The following is a 20,420-nucleotide window of genomic DNA, read 5'->3' as shown; positions in this document are numbered from 1 at the left end:
GGGAGGAGACAGACCCCTACCTTTTCATGTACCCACAGGGGTGACAAGAGCCAACCACCATGCCGGAAGCTTTCCATCCTCAATTACGAAGTGTCTCCCTGTGGGACCTGTTAGGATAGTAAAGCGACTATTGAATAGCCTTATGGTCTGTTGGGATAGTAAAACTACAATTTGGAGGTCTGTTGGGATAGTAAAACTACAATTTGGAGGTCTGTTGGGATAGTAAAACTACAATTTGGATAGCCTTATAATAGTCTATTGGAATAGTGTACAACTAATGGAATAAACTTTATAGTCTGTTGGGATAGTAAACCGACTATTGCGACAGACTTATGATGTGCAAGGATAGTGTGACAATTATTGGGATAGTATTAGCTTCTACAACAAATTTAAAAAAGGACAAATATCATCCATATAGTCGCATCGATAGATGGAAGGAATTAAAAAAACTTAAGAAAGAAAAAAATAAAACGTAAAAAATAAAACCTACTTTCATTCTTCTGAAAAAAAAAAACTATAACATTTAAATTTTAAAATCTGGTTGTTTCTTTTTAAACCTTTCACCCACAAGTAGAAATAATTAAAATAAAAAAAACATTTTAAAGTGTAATTTTAAAAAATACATACGAGTGTTATTTTTTGTCATTTGATTAAAAATAAAAACAATAAAACGCTTCTACGTTTCCCCAGATATTTTTATAAAATTTATGAAATTTTTACCTCTAATGTCCATTTCTGCACTATATTGACATAAAGTTTTATTTTCTACAATTGCGAAATGATCCCTTTCTCCTACTCCCCTTAATAGGGAGAAAGGGAGGTTTTTGAAGAAAGAAACGGGGAGCGAGAGGGGGGGGGACAGTGTTCGGAGGGATATATGTACCTTTTCGACTTCTAATGCTTACCTGGTGCCGAAGGCAGTACAAAAGAGGCGCACTTACACAGTGTACCCTCATGATCCACTTTAAGCGCGTGACGTCCAACAAATTCGCCCATTTGGCCGCCCACCGCAGCGCCATTGCATCATTTGTCAAAAATTGCTTTTTCATGCGTCTCTCCAGAAAAGACGGGCAGGGAGGGGGGGGGGGTGATCAGCAAGTTATTATTCTTCCACGGGTATCGGGAGAAAACGGGGCCAAGGTGATAGAGGGTGGACAGAGTGATCTGCCGTCGAAAAGTGATAGGCGTGGGGGTAATTTTACAACGCTGCTGTTACTTCTCGATATTTATTTATCACGTTCTTTCAACATTTTGTGGTTATGAAAGAAGATCTAGTAGCTATTATTGATTAAACTATTGCTAGGGTGTCTTCAGTCAGTGCGATGGGGCATTGATTCCTTATTAATGATTTGTCGGCTTTATTAAATTGTTTTGAAAATGTAGTAAAGAACTGCAATTGGTGTGTTGCTAAATTGGGGAGAAGTCATGGAATCCAAAATCAATAGCACTTAAATTTTGAATAGTTATCAAGCGAGTGAAAAGTTTGAAAAAAATTAACCAGGAATGTCATTAGCTCAATGAAATAGTTTGAAAGAATAAGGCATTACTAAATACTAGTAATCGGACATTATTAATTTATAACAAATCCCTCGGGCCTCTTAGACAAATGCTAAGTGCCTCAAATTTATTACTTTATCTATCTTTAAATTGTTTTTATATAATATGTTTAGGAATCAAAATCCTAAACTTAGATATATTTATTCATTTCCACCTTAATTTTAAAAGCTACCCTTTGGCTGCAATAAGGCATATTTCAAATCTGATGGTACATTTTTGATGGTAAAAAAATTTAGTTTCGGGAATAATTTTGTGAAAAGAATCGCCCCCTACCCCCTCGCTGATAATCCCGATAAAAAATAATAAATATTTCTTTAAGTCTCGCTTTCGTGATCCCTCATAGAAAATGCATGGCTTTCGTGACAGAAATATATTTTGATTTTTTTCGAGGCCATAGACATCATGATCCTATAGATAATGATGAAAATGTTTTATTGATAAATTAAGACATCATACTTGAGAGATATACATGCATCCTCAATTCCTGACCTTTAGAAACGCTTAGAACTTCTTTCTTTCTCATGTTCAATGTATATTATAATCTATATAGGTCTGTATAAAAATATATAAAGAATGCTTGTTAATATTAATTAATACCAATTATCGACTCACAGCTATCTAAAAAAATATAAATTTTTAAGCAAAAGTGTATTAAAATTATGAAAACTCAATTTTCTGTAAATAGAAGTTATTACATCGTTGAATGAGAAAAATGATATGTAATCGATCCTTTATCTATTTAAAAGAAATTTCTTTTACCGTAATTGAAAGTGTTAAAGTCTTTTAACAACTTCTTCCTTGAAATGCAATGTTAGATTTCAATAAAAATTTAAACCGTTTAACGGATTAAAAAATCACTGAAATTGATTAAAAAACATAATTGTCGACTAAAAAAAGTTAAAAATACATATTTAAAATAGATATTTTTTTTATTTATTTAATTTGAAAATATATAGAAAGAAAGCTTTAATAAGCTGAAGTCAAAGGAATTGGCAAAAAAGATAAAGAGAGAGAAAATTGGTAATGTTAAATGGAAGATACAATTAAAATTTACAGATTTTTTTATAAATAAATTTCTTAAAAATATAATTGAATATTACAAACATTATTATCTAGAGCCTTAAAAGCAATGATTAAAGTACTACTGAGAAAATATTATGGGAAAAATTATTATTACTCATATAAAATCGTTTACTTTTCCAATGAAGAACCAAGTCATGGTTTTATATATACACGCCCAATGCAAATATCATATGCTTGTTGTTTTATTAATAGCAAAGTTCAAGGATCATTTATTTTATTTTATTTTTATATCCTGCTTTTCATTCTTTATTTCTACAAAATTATATATAAAAAAAGATATTTATAGACATTTTTGCTTCACATCGTTGGCATAATAATTTTTAATATTAGATATAACATATTAACAAGTATCACTAAATGATGTTTTAAGTCTAGAAGTTCCAACATGTGAGTTAAGAATCCATTTTTAATAGGTCGTGACAAGATCATGAATATATTTGTATCTTCCCATAATTTAGGAAAATGTGATATGGATTTAAAATCTTTATCACTTCCACATTAGTAACAATGTTCGTAGAATTATATTTAACAATATTTTTTTTTTTTTTCGTCTCGGAAGTTTGGTCTATAACACCTTTTGGAAAAGAACACATGCTGTTCATTTCTGGAAAAAGCAACGTGCACTGGATGAAATGGGTTGCTGCAAGTTGGTTTTACAAGTAGCAACTTTTTAAAGTTTGGAAAGCTCTTAGTGAGGTTACTTTTTCATCATAAATAATTCATTAAATTAAACATACGAATGCTTCGCTACAGTTTTTTGTGCTGTCTCATTAAATAAGAAAACTGACCAATAAAATCAAATTCACATTTCCTTAATATCATGAAACGAGGAATGAAATAAAGAACTACGTAAGAATTTCGAAACAAGAAAGCGGTTTCCTTTCAATCAGTTTTTATTTCTTTCATACATCTATCATCATTTAAAGATTCGGTTAACCAAAACAAAAGCATTAAGCGATTAAATGCCAGTGGAGAAAGCTTTTATAATAGGCTTACTCCATTATCTGATCGTTGTCAAGGTTAATTTTAAAAAGCGTATTTAAAGCACTTACCTTAACCAAAAAGATTACTAATCAGCTACCGAAATCTTATCACGGTAGTCGGTGTAAGATACCTTTCCTCGTGTTAAGTAAGGCACACGTCAAACGGCTATTTAATGGATTTCATGCTTACGCGATTTCCACTGTTTGTAGTTCGATCGCGATTACAAGAGTTAATGGGGATAATTGTCAAAATTTTTGATAGATCTCTTTAGAGTGTCTCAGAAAATATGTTTTAAGCAATCCGGGAAAAAAAATAAGGTGTCATTAAAAGTTGTATGATCTAAGATTATTGTCAAAATATTTATAGATTTACCTCAAATTTCTAGGAAATTATCCTTGACAATCGTTATGTAACTGAAAGAAATGATAATGGAGGTGAAAGTTGTCATTTTATTTGTCATAAAAAATTATAATGATAAATGATTAGTAAATGATTAGTGTCTTCAATGAAACCATTGAAATAACAACAGCAACAAAAAAATGCTACAGGGAAAACTATTATTTATGTGGAATGTTTAAATGAATAAATGGAACAACACTTTATTTGATTGTTTACTATAATAATAATTAGTTAGAGTAAATAAATATATCAACTCTAATTGTGAATTATTTCAAGCACGTATTTCATCAGTATCAACCTTGTGAAATCAGATTCAGATCAAATTTCAATTTAGTTTAATCATCATTTGATTGATTATTATTAATAATTAATGAGCGATGAATTATTTTAAGCACATATTCCATCAGCACCAATTCTGTGAAATCAGATACAGATCAAATTTTAATTTAATCTCATCGTTATTAATTACTTTGTCTATTTGTTCTTTATTTTTAAATCACAGCTTTTCTGTAAAGCCAAGACAAGAACTATACTTGTAAAACAGAATTGAGATATCCCTAAGGCATAGCTTATATTTCATATATATGTACAAAGACTTCATTAAAAAAAAGAGCATTCTAAATAATACTGGTCCCTTATTTTGTTTTGGCAAATTTGACAACTGAAACACTGAGAACTTTCTAAAATAATTGTCAGTTCAGGGTGTCAGATAGTGTCCGAAAACAGTTGCTATTGTTAAAAAACACTTGTATGTGTAACGGCATGCAAAGCCATCAAGGCAGCTGGAGAGGAGGAAGACAAACTACCACGGCACTAACTGTCCAGGAAGTCGCATTATTTATATCAAATCTCTTCAATCAAAGAGAACCGGGACACGTTGGATATTTAAACAAATGTAAACGTGAGCGGAATTTCAATTGCATGGTCTTTCACTTACCGTCAGAGAAATGGCACCCAACACAATAGATAGAGCTCGCAAATATTTACTTATTATTATTATCTTTTTTTCTTTTAACGGTGGACAATTATCTGATCACATGGTCAGTGGGCGCGGTGGTTTCAAGGACAAATCACCTACCAGAATGTATCCCCAGCACGCGACGATAATCTACCAATCAAACGTCAAATGGGTTCTCGCGATAGCTCTACTCTTATACCATTAAGAGAAGCCTCCTTTTCTAATTGTGTTTGTCCGTCAAATATTTATGACGCTTAATTCGGTGTATGAATCGCGAACTAGATTTTTATACCATTACGGTGGTGGGTCCTTTTTTATCTCTGATTTTTTTTATCAAGAAATTATACTAGAACTATCTTTTTTACTCGCAGATCATACTGAATATTATTTAATCATCTTAGTTGGCAATAAAATCATACACAAGCATTAGTTATTGCTATCCTACAAAATATAAAAGCGGATAAATCATGCAAGTAAATTATAGTTGTTACAAAAGTCCTTATGATCAAATCGTATTGATAAATTGGAAGAAAAATTGCTACTGCACCCAGTAAAAAAAAAAATGAAGATTAAAATTTCAAAGGCGACCAAAACTGCAGCATAAAAATAAAATAACAAAACTTTGAAATAAAAAACTAAACCAGAAATTTTAGGCAACTTATCCCGAATCAGGGCCGTTTAACATGTTAGTATATTAAATTTTTGTCAATGTGGACATACTTGAAAAATCAAGTTGAAAAAAAAAATGCAATAATTTTACGGGTTTTTTTATAAAGAAAAAGGCGTAAAAAAAAAAAGTAGTCACGGTTGCGGAAGATTGTTAACCTAAAACTGGAGCTCCTGAAACTGCTTTTAAGAAAATTTTTAAATTACATAATAAAGTAACAATATTTTTTTGAGTTTATTAATATTTTCTCATTATGAATTAAAATATATCATAGTTCAAAGTGGCAATAATCACGCTTTTAAAGAAACAAAAGAATTTTTTTAAATTAATTATAACCATTCTAAGCATAAATGTATATACTAAATAGAGTTTCCAAACTGTAAAATTTGAACCATGTGGTATTGTGTAGAAAAATTATGGTAGTCCGTAAAGATATATCGCTTCCTGCAGAATTAAAAAAAGCTGCTATTAAACTTAAAATATTTAAACTAATTTAATGACGTTGCTGTAATAAGCGTAGCTTCGTTTTTTTTAAAAAATTAACTTTTAGGTTAAAATACATTTGCGTATAATTCATTTGGAATGACGGAAAATATTTTTGAATCAAATTCTGAGGAATATGAATTTACTAAACAGAGATCACAAGAAGTAAATTAAGAACCCTTACATTAAAGGAAAAGTTTACTTCATGGATGAAAAAAACAACAATATTCATATATATTATTTTTTTACAGTTTCTATCTTGTTTTTAAGTAATGCAACTGACAACCAATATGAACACTGCATCCCATAATTTGTTTGATTTCAGTTATAATCTGTACATTATACAGATAATCGCTCATTTTAAGTGACAGTAAATTTCAATAATCGATATTATTTTAATTTTTTAAAAAAAAATCAGGGGAATTTAAATTCAGAAAAAGAAAAGAAAAAATGGTCTTCGACTTCTTAAGCTGAAAAACTGAAAGTTAAGTTTAATTAAATAATAAAATGAATAGAATTCATTTTATAACTCTTGCTATTCTAACTTTAAAGTTTTGTTTCGATAAAAAGTGAAAGTAAGTGAAAATTCATTAAAATATTTAGTAAATATTTTACTAGTTTAAAAAATCATTTATAAATTTAAAATAATTAGAATTGGAAAATTGAATCAGCAGTAAAAATACATTATTACACGGATATAACTAATTTTTCAGGGAATGGATATAGAATTTTAAATAAAAATGTATAAATTTATTAGAAGAATAAATAAAATGCAATTGCTCTATATTTTTTTCTTCTACATTTTCTTGATAAATAAAAGCTTCCTGATAACTCAATGCACTGCTTACCTTCCACAGTCCTTTCAAACTTCAGCAACACAAGACAAGAACAAGCAAGACAAGAAATCATTTTAAAGGCTTTCCAATCCTTCAAATTAGATTTTTATATTTTTCATTCCCTTGTTTTGGAATCAAATGACAGCCGATGACTTTAGTGCATTGCATAAAACAGGCCATTTCATGCAAAAGAATCGAATTATACAGCTGCCCGGAGAGACGAAGCAATCACACAGCAAAATGTTGTTCTGGACGCCACCAACAAGAATGACGCGGACAGTAATTGCAAAATTGTCTTAACACTTGTCACGGTCCTATCATTAAAGAGTCAACCTCAATTACGTTCTATTATGGAGACACCTGCCCTTCCCCGTGAACTTCGTTGTACTTGGTCACAAAATATCGTCCCAGCTGCATATTTGCTCATCCAACAATTTCTCAAATTTTCATCTGGCTAACTTTTTTTTTCATGACATCTTGTAAATTTAAGTGAAAACTGTAATGGAAGATATGTAATGATTATTATTGGAAGGAAAAGTGATAAATATAATTGAAATGGTGATTTTGACAAGACGAAAAGAAAAAAAGTTTATCACTAAATTCTTTTTCTTTCTTTTCTTTTCTTTTCTCATCTTTTTTTAAATTATTATTTATTTATTTAGCTATATACTGTAGAATTTATGTCTTTGCAATGTAATAGTTAAATTCCTAACTTCTTCAGAGATATACAACAACAGCAATAACAATAATAAATATTTTTGATAAATAGTTCTTTTTATTAATGTGCCAAAATACAAAATGTAATTTTTTTTTCTCGCTATCAAATAAGTAGAGACAAAAAAAAAAGCTATAGGTGCTGATATAAATACTATAAATTAAAGAAATTTTTAATCACTGATATTCAAAATATATTTTCATTCTTAAAGAATGTTTAAGAGCTTTTTCTTTTTATTTCTAATAAAAATTGTTTTTATTTTAATAACTTTTTACAATCAAATAGTATGTTTCATACTTAATTATTATAATTATTATGGAATCTTGTAACTAGTTTTTATCAAATTCACAACCAGATATCATCTAATGTGAATATATTCTGAATGTGAGAGATATGATATGATAATGATTATTGTATCGATTAATCGTTAAAATTAATTAAAACCAAACGATTAATTGATATAGAAAGTCTGAAAATATTGATTGTCACCAGGACAAATAATTGCATATAGCTTCAGAATTCAGGGCATAAGGATATGAGCAAGCGATTACAAAATTCTATCTTTATAACAGCGTAAAATAAAATATGAAGCGGATAATATATATATTTTTTAATTCTTTCATTTTATCAATTTAAGACAAAGTGATTTTGAAATAAATCTCAGAGATCTTTCTGGACTTGATATAATTAACAACTAAGATTTAACTTCGTGAATACAAACGCAATTTAGTGATGTATAAAATATACTTCATTAGAAGTAAGCGCAATCAATTGGTAAATAACTCATTCTGTAGCATCTAGTGGGATCTGAAAGATATTATTCCCAAATATATAAGTGAATTGAAAGATATATAAGTGATGATAAATTTCATCACTTGATGTCAGATACATTAATAACGGAAAACTCAAAACTAAATTTAATGCTAATAAAAATGTAAACATGCCATAGTTGTTTATAACATTTAATTCATAAATAAAAATAAAAGTTAATCGATTGCATTAACAGTTTTCATTCCAATGTTATGTGATTTTGTCCTTTAAAATGTTTATTAAAAAAAGACACAAGTTGCAAAATATAGAATAAAACTGGACAAATATCAGAATTTGAATTTCACTTTTGAATATATTTTGATCATACAATTAAGACAAAAAATGCTTTGCTTTCAAATGTTTAAAAAGAAATAAATTAGTCTTGAAAATAGCATTGAAATGATAAATAATTAATCAAAATCAAAACAACTGTGAACTATAAACAAGTTGAATCAAAATGACAATAATTAAAATGAAAATTTATTAATTTCATATCCAAAATTATTTAATAAAATTTAGTCAGAAAAATTATTTAATAATATTTAACCCATGATAAAAGTTGATTTATTCAGAGCTGTAACTAAAATGGGGATTGATTCGAAATTTTGTAGATAGACAATCCAAAGGATGAAAGTTTCCCCAATAAATAAATAAAAATTAAAAAAAATAATAAATTGCGCAAAAACTTCCTCTAAGTTTCACATTAAAATTAAAATGCTTGAAAAGGCATGAAATAAATAACTTTCTGCTATTTCAATATTTGTAAAACTGTCTATAACAAATAAACAACGCTTGTGCTAAAATTTTGATTTGTTTATATTTATTTTAAATTATCAAAATGAATAAAATTTTTAAATTTGAATATTTTTTTCACTTTATTCATTCATTTATTTTTGCGAAATATTTCAGTGCACCAAATTTTTGAATAAATCCGCGTTTCAATTACATCTAGAGAATGATTTGAAATATGATCCCTCTGCATATTAAAATAATTGTTCTTATATTGTTATACATCACATGCTAGAAAAAAAATTTATTAAAAAATATCTAAGGTGAAAAAAAAATGCATCTTAAACAAAGAGGACTTTTAATAAAGAAGACACACTAGAATACAAATCTGCATAATCCCATTTCTTATTACAAGTTTCAATGAGAAAGGAAATGCCCACATCTTTACACTCTTTACACGGAAATAAATGCTGTTATATTTATTTCTACAATTCCCGACACAATAATCACACAAAGCATTGCTTCATTCAATTTCAGTGATTAAACGACGAGTTTTCCAATACGAAATTTAATTCGCTGCATAGATCAGCTCTATAAACGATACCATTACACTGACAATAGTAAATGGCATAGCAATATAAGATGGGAAATGCATTAACGTTCGAAATTATGAGGACAAATTAATAAATTTTTCGCAACTGGGAAAAAGCATGATCTCATCTTCGTCGTCTAACAACCCTCTCAATATTCTTCCACTTGTCCTTCTCCAACTACGGTAACTCACTTACTCATTAGGTCTCCGGGAGCAACACGTTTGACAAAGGATTAATTATAGCAATCAAACACTGCGTAATTTAATCTCCCTTTTGAACAGCGTACCTGGAATGACGCGAATAAAATTATTTTTCATCTTTCGGTTCTTTTCATTACGCGGCTGCCTCATAATTTGAGAGGACGGAATAATAATCCTTTATTCAAGTGAATTCGGTAGACTAATATACATTAAAATAAATAGATCTGCTTAGGCGCTTTATTATACATTTAATTTACAATCCAATATTTCATTCCAGCAATGTGTTCAGTTAGAAAATTTATCGTTGGAATTTTTATCTTCTCTATATTGTTTCAAAGAGCATTATATTTAATTGCATTAGTTTTGAATTCTTTCGAAAAAGAAGGATAATTTCCATCGATGTAATGTTGATTATCAAGGTTGTATATTGTTGATACGTCAGTAACATTCAGTATATGATGAATGATTGTATTTGGTGACTCTTAACAAAATTATATTGATCATGAATAAATAACTGTCGTTCTTACTATTAGCAAAAACCAATCATTTTTTACAGATCTTCAAACGAATAAAGAAGACCAAAAATATGAATTCTTTTTTTTTTTTTTGCATTCACTTGTTTTTAATGATTAAAAATTATATTAAGCCTGATTGACACAAATTTTATAATCAGTATATGATGAATGATTGTATCTGGTGACTCTTAACAAAATTGTATTGATCATGAATAAATAACTGTCGTTCTTACTATTAGTAAAACCAATCATTTTTGAAAGATAAATATCTTCAAACAAATAAAGAAGACCAAAAATATGAATTTTTTTTTTTTTTTTTTTTTTTTTTTGCATTCACTTATTTTTAATGATTAAAAATTATATTAAGCCTGATTGACACAAATTTTATAATCAGTATATGATGAATGATTGTATTTGGTGACTCTTAACAAAATTATATTGATCATGAATAAATAACTGTCGTTCTTACTATTAGCAAAACCAATCATTTTTGAAAGATAAATATCTTCAAACAAATAAAAAAAGACCAAAAATATGATTTTTTTTGCATTCACTTGTTTTTAATGATTAAAAATTATATTAAGCCTGATTGACACAAATTTTATAATCAGTATATGATGAATGATTGTATTTGGTGACTCTTAACAAAATTATATTGATCATGAATAAATAACTGTCGTTCTTACTATTAGCAAAACCAATCATTTTTGAAAGATAAATATTTTCAAACGAATAAAGAAGACCAAATATATGATTTTTTTTTGCATTTACTTGTTTTTAATAATTAAAAATGATATTACGCCTCATTGACACAAATTTTATAACCAGTGCCTTTCTCTTTTTTTTAACCTTTATATTTCTAGTAGCTTGTTTTGCTGCTTCAAAACTTTATATAAAAATAAATGAAATTCAAACCATTAAAATTATGCATATTTTTTTATTTACTACAAAATTAAATGAACAATAAAAATGGAGTGAAATAGTGAAATTCAAACTAAATCTTGAATTTAACTATTGATTCCGGTTTTGGTAAGTTTCATTCATCGTATTTCTTTCAAATACTTTTATGCATATTCATATTTTTATGCATTTTATTCATGAATTTACATCTACGTTCACCCTGGATGTAATGATAATCACATTTACGTTAATCAATTATATTTCTGACACTTGCATTCAGCAGCCATGTTTGATTGATTCACTCATACCTCTGTTCATTCACTACTAAATTTCATGGAAGTCATGTGACTTTACAATAAATCAAATACGTTTAATTACAGTTAAGAAAAATTATCCATTAAATCCGTTTAATTACAGTTAAGAAAATTAAATTATTTTATGAAACAATAAGTGAAAAGGAAATTATCCATTTCCATTAATGCAAATAGTAAATTGCATGTTGGCTGAGGTTTTTGTACAGCCAGCATCCCAATGATGAACGCGCTCAAAAATTCCCTTTATGGACTGGGTTGATTACATATTTTTTGTACTTTCCATTCTCAAAAATTGCATTTAACATATAATTTCGGGGAGTGGAATGCAAGAGCAAGATTTAACACTTATAAATAAATAATAGTTGTATCTATGCATCATGCATAGAAACATGAAAATACTACAAAAGATTTTTAAAAATTTCTGATAACTAGAGAAATAAAACTTTTTATCGGTAACTACTTATTTAAAACTATGAAATATTTTAAGTCTTAAGTTCCACTATTTTCATAAATGGATAAAGACTTTATCAACAAATAGAAATACTGCAACGATTTCATTCTTATTCTATTCCACCTCCTCCCCCCAGATTTTCTTCTGATTTAAAAAAAAACAAACAAAAAAAAAACAGATGCTTTCCGTGTTTTTTATCTTGCTTCTTTTTTTTTTACCAAGGAAATACCTGAAAGTGTTTTTAAGGTAGGTTAATTTAGCCTTTTAAATAATACTTAATCACTAGAGATGCCACAACTCAGCTAGCTTGTCTCATGCTGTCAAGGTTCGAAAGAATTATGTTCAGTCGGGGAATCTAATCTGATTTAGTAGACTTTTATTTTACTAACGTTAAAAATGCCTCCTAATAAGGGAGGTTGGAACTAACTGTATAATTTCTTTAGATACCTCAAAGAACAGGGAAAAATTCGTCTCTAACCTGTAGGGATTTCCTGTAGGACGATTTCTCGAGAATTTATCATCGGTCGGCCTCTCACACACTCTCTCTCTCTTCCCTCTTTCGTTCGTTTCTTTCGTGGCAATGCCGTCGAAGCAGTAGCATCTGTTGTTCATCCATTATCGATTATGTCTATAAAAAAAAGATAAACTAACAAAAAAAGAAAAACTCCAAAGAAAATTGCGATTAATGGCGCATAAATTTGAACAAAATTATCCTATGTAATTTTGTTAAAATAATGAGGTGAATATTCATTGAGGAAATTCAGAAATTACGGCAAATAATTCAGTCGATAACTTAGTTTAGCGAATTCTGGAAACTAAAGATATGAATTTTTCATGTAGACTTCCTGGTTCGTTATAATACATATGTGTGATGGGAAATATTTAATTATCAGCAATATCAAGATACTTAATGAATAGTAATTATAAGTAGTAGTTTTACAGAAAAGAAGGTCAATCTAAATTTGCAAAATATAACAATAATGCTGCCAATATATATAATCATAATAAATTATTTTGTCTTTAACTGAATTTCTTTAAACTGAATCTTTAAACTGAACATGTTGGAGAACTGTTTTCACTGAAGTATTACCGTGCAAGAGAATCTGGTGCATATTATATCCATCGAGACAAAATCCCCCCCTCCTCCCGGTAGTAAAGTGCAGACGTTTGGAGAGGGAGAAGGGAGAGGGACGACTCAGTAGTTGTTCTCTTCATCTGACCGCAGTTCAAAATTAAGAGGTCCATCCCAAAATGGATTTAAAATAGGAAGTCAATATAACTAAACCAAATTTCAAACTAAAAATAAGATAAATTGTCACTCTTTTTTAAGCAGCAGTTGTCATCTTTTTGTCGATTTAAAAAACAAATAATAATAATAATATAAATTTGAGAAAAATAGAAGCATTTAAATTCATTATAATGATTTAGTTGATATTTAGAATGCAGCCGAATTGCATTCAAAATACTTTTAAAAAAATTTAGATTTTCTTTAAAATGTTATTCATTGGAACAAAGATGCAAAATATACAGAATTATAATGCAATTTAAAAGTGTCAAAGAGTATCTTAGAGGGCATTTATTTAATTAAATTTTTTTTACCCTTACTGAAAATGTTATTTCTTTTTGAATTGTCTTTTCTTTATAATGGAAGAGAGCTATTTTTCGTGTATTACAAATGTGCAATACGGGGTACATTGAATAGCATATTAGACTGTTCAATGCACTACTCATTTAATGCATCAATATATTTAGTACATTGAATTTAGTATATTCGACCATTCAATGCATTAAATAATTAAATAAAAATAATGTAAATAATCGAAAGAAATTATAAAAACAAACACCAATTTAAAAAAGACATAATAGAAAGAAGATGAAAAAATAGAATAAAGATAAATCGAAAAACAAATCATCATACGAAAATCTATCAAGAATTTAAACCGAAAATATCTGTAATGAAAGGGAAAATGTTTCACAAAGTTTTATATAAATATGTAGCAAAAAAATATTAAAAAAGAAAAAGGGTAAGTATATACATACATGAACTAATAGAAAGAGAAAAATAATTACTAATAATAAAAAAAGAGAAAAAAATCATACAAAATAAATGTAGATAGAGAAAAAAAAATAATACAGAGCAAAACAGTAGTATAATAGGTATATTAACTTCCTAGACTTAGTCAAAAACATTATTTTTATAATTACTTGAAATTACTTATAAAAAATTTCGTTAGTTAAGTACTTTTCTTCTTGTAAATACCACAAAAATGTCCTACAAAATTTTATATCATCTGCAAAATTCCGATCTTGAAGAGTACCAAAAAGTATATCGGAAAGAATTTTTTCTTTCAAAATATAATTTAAATTTGAATGTGCTTATATAGAAGGAAAAGTTTCACTTTTATGAGGTCGCAGGTTTTTTTTTTTTGTTTTTGTTTTTTTTCCTTCCTATAAATGATTCGAAAATACCTAATAAAATAAGATCATGAAGTTTTCAGTCTTTAAAATTCAATTAATTATTATAAGATACATCACAAGTTGTAATAGTTTTTCTGAAATTAATTTCTTTATAAACTTTTTATTCATTTTTAAATTAAGTTTTTTTCATTAATTTGTTTTAATCAGAAATAATATTAATTATATGTTTTTCTAATTATTTTTCAGAGTTAATAAATTATAAATAAATATTTTGTTTTATGCATAATTTGTTTTTTATTTACTCAGTTTACTTTATTCCATTGTTATTTCGCACCGATTTCAAAGTTAAAAAGGTATAAAAAGGAAGAATGAAACAATTTTTTTTGTTTGTTTCCTTACTGCTGAAGAATAATTTCTACATCGGATTCCAAACCATAGGTAGACATCATTTTTTATCGTTAGCTTATTCGTCGCATTTGCGCATTTGCATTATTGAAAAATTGACAAATCTTTGCTCTAATATTTGTTTTATATTTTAATATTTTTTTCGTACATTTATCGTCTGACATTCTGTTTTGTTATCATTGCTTTTCCTCAAGCAGATGTTTTATTGAAATCTATAATTTATTATTGCACTGATTACTGTTTTTCAGACTTTACTTCCTATTCTTTCTTTTTTATATAACTCCTTCTAACCCAGTTGATACGAATTTTCTTTTCACTAGAGGAAGTATTTTGTTTATTTCTTTTCTCTTTTACCACAGATGGTCAAAGTAGAAACTGCTGAAGACCATAATCATTGATTTCACTTCAATTTTTTCTTCTTTAAGGCATGTTACAATGTAACTAACCTTTTTTTTTTAGTTGATTGATCTTTCAATCATTTCCATTCAGATACTAAAAAGCAGACTAACCGATATAAAGCAAATTCTATGCAATAAAAGGAGAAAAAAAAAGGAGGAAAAAAATTATGGTAAAAGGTTTTAAAAAGGGAAGATTTTGAAACTAAGACGCAAGTCTCATTATTAAATTTCCAATCTATTATAAATTCTACCTTGTGCGTGAAAAGTAGGCAGAAATACTTTTGTAATAGATTAAATTAAATAAAAAGAAGAATACATGAAAAAAAGAATTTAATTGACATGATTCGCATCAAATGGTACCACAAAATACATTTGTTTGATAATATGATTAGAAAGGCACACAATAAAAGAAAGATATAATCAATCATTTTAATCACAAAAATTGCAGATTATTTAAAAGGACAAACAAAGCTTGCTATTGTACGATCCAACAATACGGAAAAAGAGACAAGTGCGCCATCAGATATTATTCATTTGATAATATTTTTGTTTCTATAAGAGAAAGTGGGAAATGTCTTGATCGATAGTTCTATAGAAATTTGTGAAAGTATTGAAGATAAGATTGTTACCACAGACCTTCATTAGCAGATGGGAGCAATTCAAATCAGATGACATAAATAAATATAAAAAAAATGTAGTCTTCCTTTTTATGATCATGAAAGAAGTAGGTAAAATATAGATATGTCTTTGAATGTTATCGGAATAATTATTCTGTTTATCTCACTTATGTAATTAACTTATTGATTATTTCCACTGTTAGAAATGAAATGAATATTTTGTACATAAAGGATTCTAAAGCTAATATGATTTAATAGAAGGGAAAAAAGCAGAAAGCGGAAAAACTATAAAGGCTTTTGCATTTAAGTAACAAATTAATAGGAATCGTTGTAGAAAAGTTGAGATATTCTATAAAAGAGACTGATACTTACTAAATTAAATGCGGCTATTATCTTTATATTTTTCCCTATTTTACAAATAAATTAATAAATTCTCAATACGATCATTCATGAACAAGTTGCAAAATTTGTTTCAAATGAGAATACTGAAGCAATTCAAATTTGCAAATAGAATATAATAATTGTGCAACTATTTTCGAACAAATAATGTTTATTTGACAGTTTCGGCTTAGTACAACTGATTTTTTTAACAAAAAGAAAAAAAGTTAATGACGATAACCATAGAATAAATTTAAAAAGACAAATATTAATAAATGTGAAAAAATTGATTATAGTCGGGATATATTATAAATCAAATCACATTCAATAAAATAAATTAAGAAATTAAAAAAAAATAGAAAAAGCATTTTTGAATATAGATGCAAACATATTTGGTCAAAATTTCGAACTGACTATAATTCATATTTGCCGTATTTACTGTTTAAATGATTCGAACTGACTATAATTTATATTTTAGCAACAATTGTTCAAATTTTCACTTGAACTGTAATTGCAAATTAGAGCTACCAAAATTAATACATGCATGTTTTGGAGAATAGGAATGTGCGCCTCTGAGCGATTTTCTTGAACTTTTCATTAGAATTTTAATTAACTAAACATTAAGCGAAATTTTAGCATTTTCTCACAATAACTTTTGGAAATATTACGGCACAAGAACAGTTTTTATGTCAAACAACGATGAAATTTTTTTAAGTACGCAATTTTTTTTAAATACTGCTGCCAATGCATAACATAATGGACAGAATGGCGTAAGACATTTAGTTAAATTTTATCAAATATTAAGCCCAACAAATCGCCAAAGACAGGTATTGCGCATAAACACACACACACACAAAGAGAGAGAGAGAGAACTTCAAATGTAATATTTTTTTTAGAGTGGTAGTGAATTCATGTTAATATGGTACTTTATATGCAGTGTAGAAAACAAAGTAAATGTTTAAATCAGATAACCTTTTCTTTTGATGAACTTCATTGGTTAACAATTTATGCATTTCAAATTTTTTATATTAAGATTACTGGCAAAATATTAAGTACAACTCACAATTTTTTTTTTTTTTTTTACTTTATCAGAAACACGTAAAGGCAACCAGAGCACACAAGGCATTTTTATAAGTCCTTTTTTGGGGGAGGCTTCGTGGCTTCTGAAACATCTACAGTTTATCAAAATATGGATTTTTTTTGGTAATACTTAGCTGAGGAGACAGTGTAATATGACCTGAATATGAAATTTAGTTGAATTTATATTAATTGTATTAGAAGGTTAAGTTCAGGAACAAAAAGTTGTTTTTTTGGGGATAATTCTTTTAACTTATAATAAGTTTGGTGGAAACTTCAACACTGAACTTCAAAACTTCATTTTTTGTGTGTTGGAAATTAGATAAATTATATGTTTATTTATTTGCTATTTTTGATGTAAAATATATTAGCTGATAGAAAAAAAAATATGAAAATATGTTTAGCAACTAGCTACTCAAATACTGCTATATTAAATCAATTTTTTTAATGTGAATTACAGAATAAATTATAATTAAATCTTTTACAATAAAAAGAAACTTATCTGAAGTACAGTTATACATCTTCTCTAAATGAATTTTTGTTCTCTCTCGTTTTCTTCAAATGTATAGCCCTCCCTTTTTTTCGTAAATGTATATATATATATATATATCTTTTGCGTTCTTCTTAAGCAAGAAGAGGCATTACCGATGCAAAGCAGTCTAAAAAAAATTGCGATATACGAATTAGATGACATGCGCAGTTATGTAGAGCACGTGACTTATCTTTTTCGCAACTCGATCAAGATTGTGGAATATAAAGACAGGATTCATGGTTGTCATTTGGTAATTCTTTCACCAACAAAAACAAATTATTTAGGTATCCTGCTTTGTTAAGGAAAAACTAATCATCTTGATTATTTCCCCAAATTGCACTTATCGAAATAAAATGCTTTATCTAAAAAATATTGCAATCCATGAATTTTTATTGAATATGTCTCATTACGAGAAACATTCTTGTTTTCATTTATTTATTTGAAATTAATGCAGGAGTAGCTTAAATTTTGAAAAGAATTTATATTCTAAACTTCTTTTTTTAAAACCTACAAAGGCTCCTTGCATACATTTTTGTATGCAAAAACTATTTTAAATTGATTTTCTTCACTATAATTTGTATGTGAAAAGAGAGAGATAATAAAAAAAAAACTTCAGTATAATGCAGGTGCTTTGAGTTTTGATATTTTGTTAACTAAAATCTTTAATATCGTGAGAATTAATCTATCTGGAAATTAGATTATAAGAATTAATTTTAATAATACTTTGAGCTCCAGAATCTCTTTGTTTTGTAATATTTTTCTAGACTCAAAATAAAACTTCAAAAACATTTCATGAAATGGTTAACAAAGACATTAATTCACAAGAAATTCAAAATATAAATAATAATTATTACTTTTTAGTTTATTTGCTCTGACTCACAATAATTTCATTCATATTTTGATTTAAAGGGAAAATCAAATTAATTAAATCAATTAAAAGAGTTAATTAAAGAATTAAATGAATCAATTAAAAGGTGATAAAATTAAAGGAGTAAGAATTTGTATAAATTATCTAAAAATATCATTCGAAAATTCAGTTCAAAAGAGAGAACAAAATGCCAAGATCTCGAAGAATACTTTTGTGTTGGACTGTAAATGATATTTACATCTATGTATGGGTTTATTAATTTATTTAACTTAAAAGAAAATTAAAATATTGTATTTATTTTTCTTGAATTTTGATAAGCCATTGATTAAAGGTGAGGAAGACTTAAAATTCATTCTTCAAAATTTAATATACCATAATTTAATAATCCCTTTAAAAATATCATAGAATATATTGCAAATAAATTAATAACACTAAATGCAGTGAAACACTTAAATATTCTCTACCTTTCTATAGGAATTTCAATAGGATTCTTATTAAAAACTAAATTAAAAATTAATTTTTCAAGAAATAATTTTAGAAAAAAGAAATCAATTTTTTCTTTTCTTTATTTATAATAAATTATTCTAGTTTATATACAATTATAAATATTGTTCTTTTATATCTAACGCCAGGATGTTAAGATATAATAGATAACGTCGTACATAACTTAGATATTAGATAGCGTCTTATATCAGTTTTTTTTTTTTTTTTTGGTTAGTAACGAATTGAGGTATTAAATATTGTTGATAAACTTTAATGTGTAAAAATGAGCTAAGCTTCCAAGGCAGAAAAATATACAATTATTTTTATAGGTACAATTTTTTTTCATTCATACCTATTTTAAATCAATAAAACAATATATTTTTTAAATGTAAATGTCAGGAGAACTAACTTTTTATATTATTGTATTCTAACCAAATTATTTACTAATAGTAAATAATATCCATAAGATTCAAATTCTAGTGTTTTGTTTCTTTTTTAATATTTTTTGTTTATTTTTATTTTGAAATCATCCTAAAATTTGATTGTTTTTGTTTAGTTTTGGTCTTGAATTAAAATAATCCATAAACAGGAAATAAGAATCAAAAATGTAAAATAAATAAGATACTTTTAAAATTAATGCTATCATTTTTGTGCTATTTTTGTTAATCTTTTAAAACAATACAGTTTGAAAATTTTAATTGCATAACATTAAAATTAACAATTATATTTTCCCAATTCGTTATTGTAATGCACAAAAACTTCGGAAACCATCATTTAAAACCTTTTCAATTTATTTTAAAAATAAAAATGTAATTTACACAATGATTAAATATTTTTTTAATAATAGCCGTCATCATGTGTACACTAATGACTTAATCGAAATTTAATATTATCTCTGGACAGAAATAATATTGTTTTGAGCTATTTTTAGTTCAAGACGCACTAAAATTTTGAAATACCAACATCATATTCACAAGAGAGAAATTCTGAAAAGAATTATACCGAATCCATATTATAAAGGAAATGAAATAAGTGGCTATAAGTAAGAAA

At 27.2% G+C, this 20,420-nt stretch overlaps 1 long non-coding RNA gene across 2 annotated transcripts in view; it reads right to left on the bottom strand.

The window, feature by feature from the left end:
• LOC129963581 (uncharacterized) overlaps positions 1-20,420 on the bottom strand; it is a 195,965-nt gene that overhangs the window by 163,713 nt on the left and 11,832 nt on the right. The window contains exons 3-4 of one of the 2 annotated variants that reach the window (XR_008783992.1): positions 12,673-12,822; positions 6,980-7,463 (exon numbers count right to left, since the gene is read on the bottom strand). This is a non-coding gene — a long non-coding RNA (uncharacterized LOC129963581). The remainder of the gene's footprint in view (positions 1-6,979; positions 7,464-12,672; positions 12,823-20,420) is intronic. The other variant, XR_008783991.1, reaches the window with a different exon arrangement.

The sequence above is a fragment of the Argiope bruennichi genome, chromosome 3 (assembly GCF_947563725.1).
Source record: "Argiope bruennichi chromosome 3, qqArgBrue1.1, whole genome shotgun sequence".
Taxonomy (NCBI): Eukaryota; Metazoa; Arthropoda; class Arachnida; order Araneae; family Araneidae; genus Argiope; species Argiope bruennichi.
The sequence above is the reverse complement of the archived record's forward strand: the minus strand, read 5'-3'. Positions and strand labels throughout refer to the sequence as shown.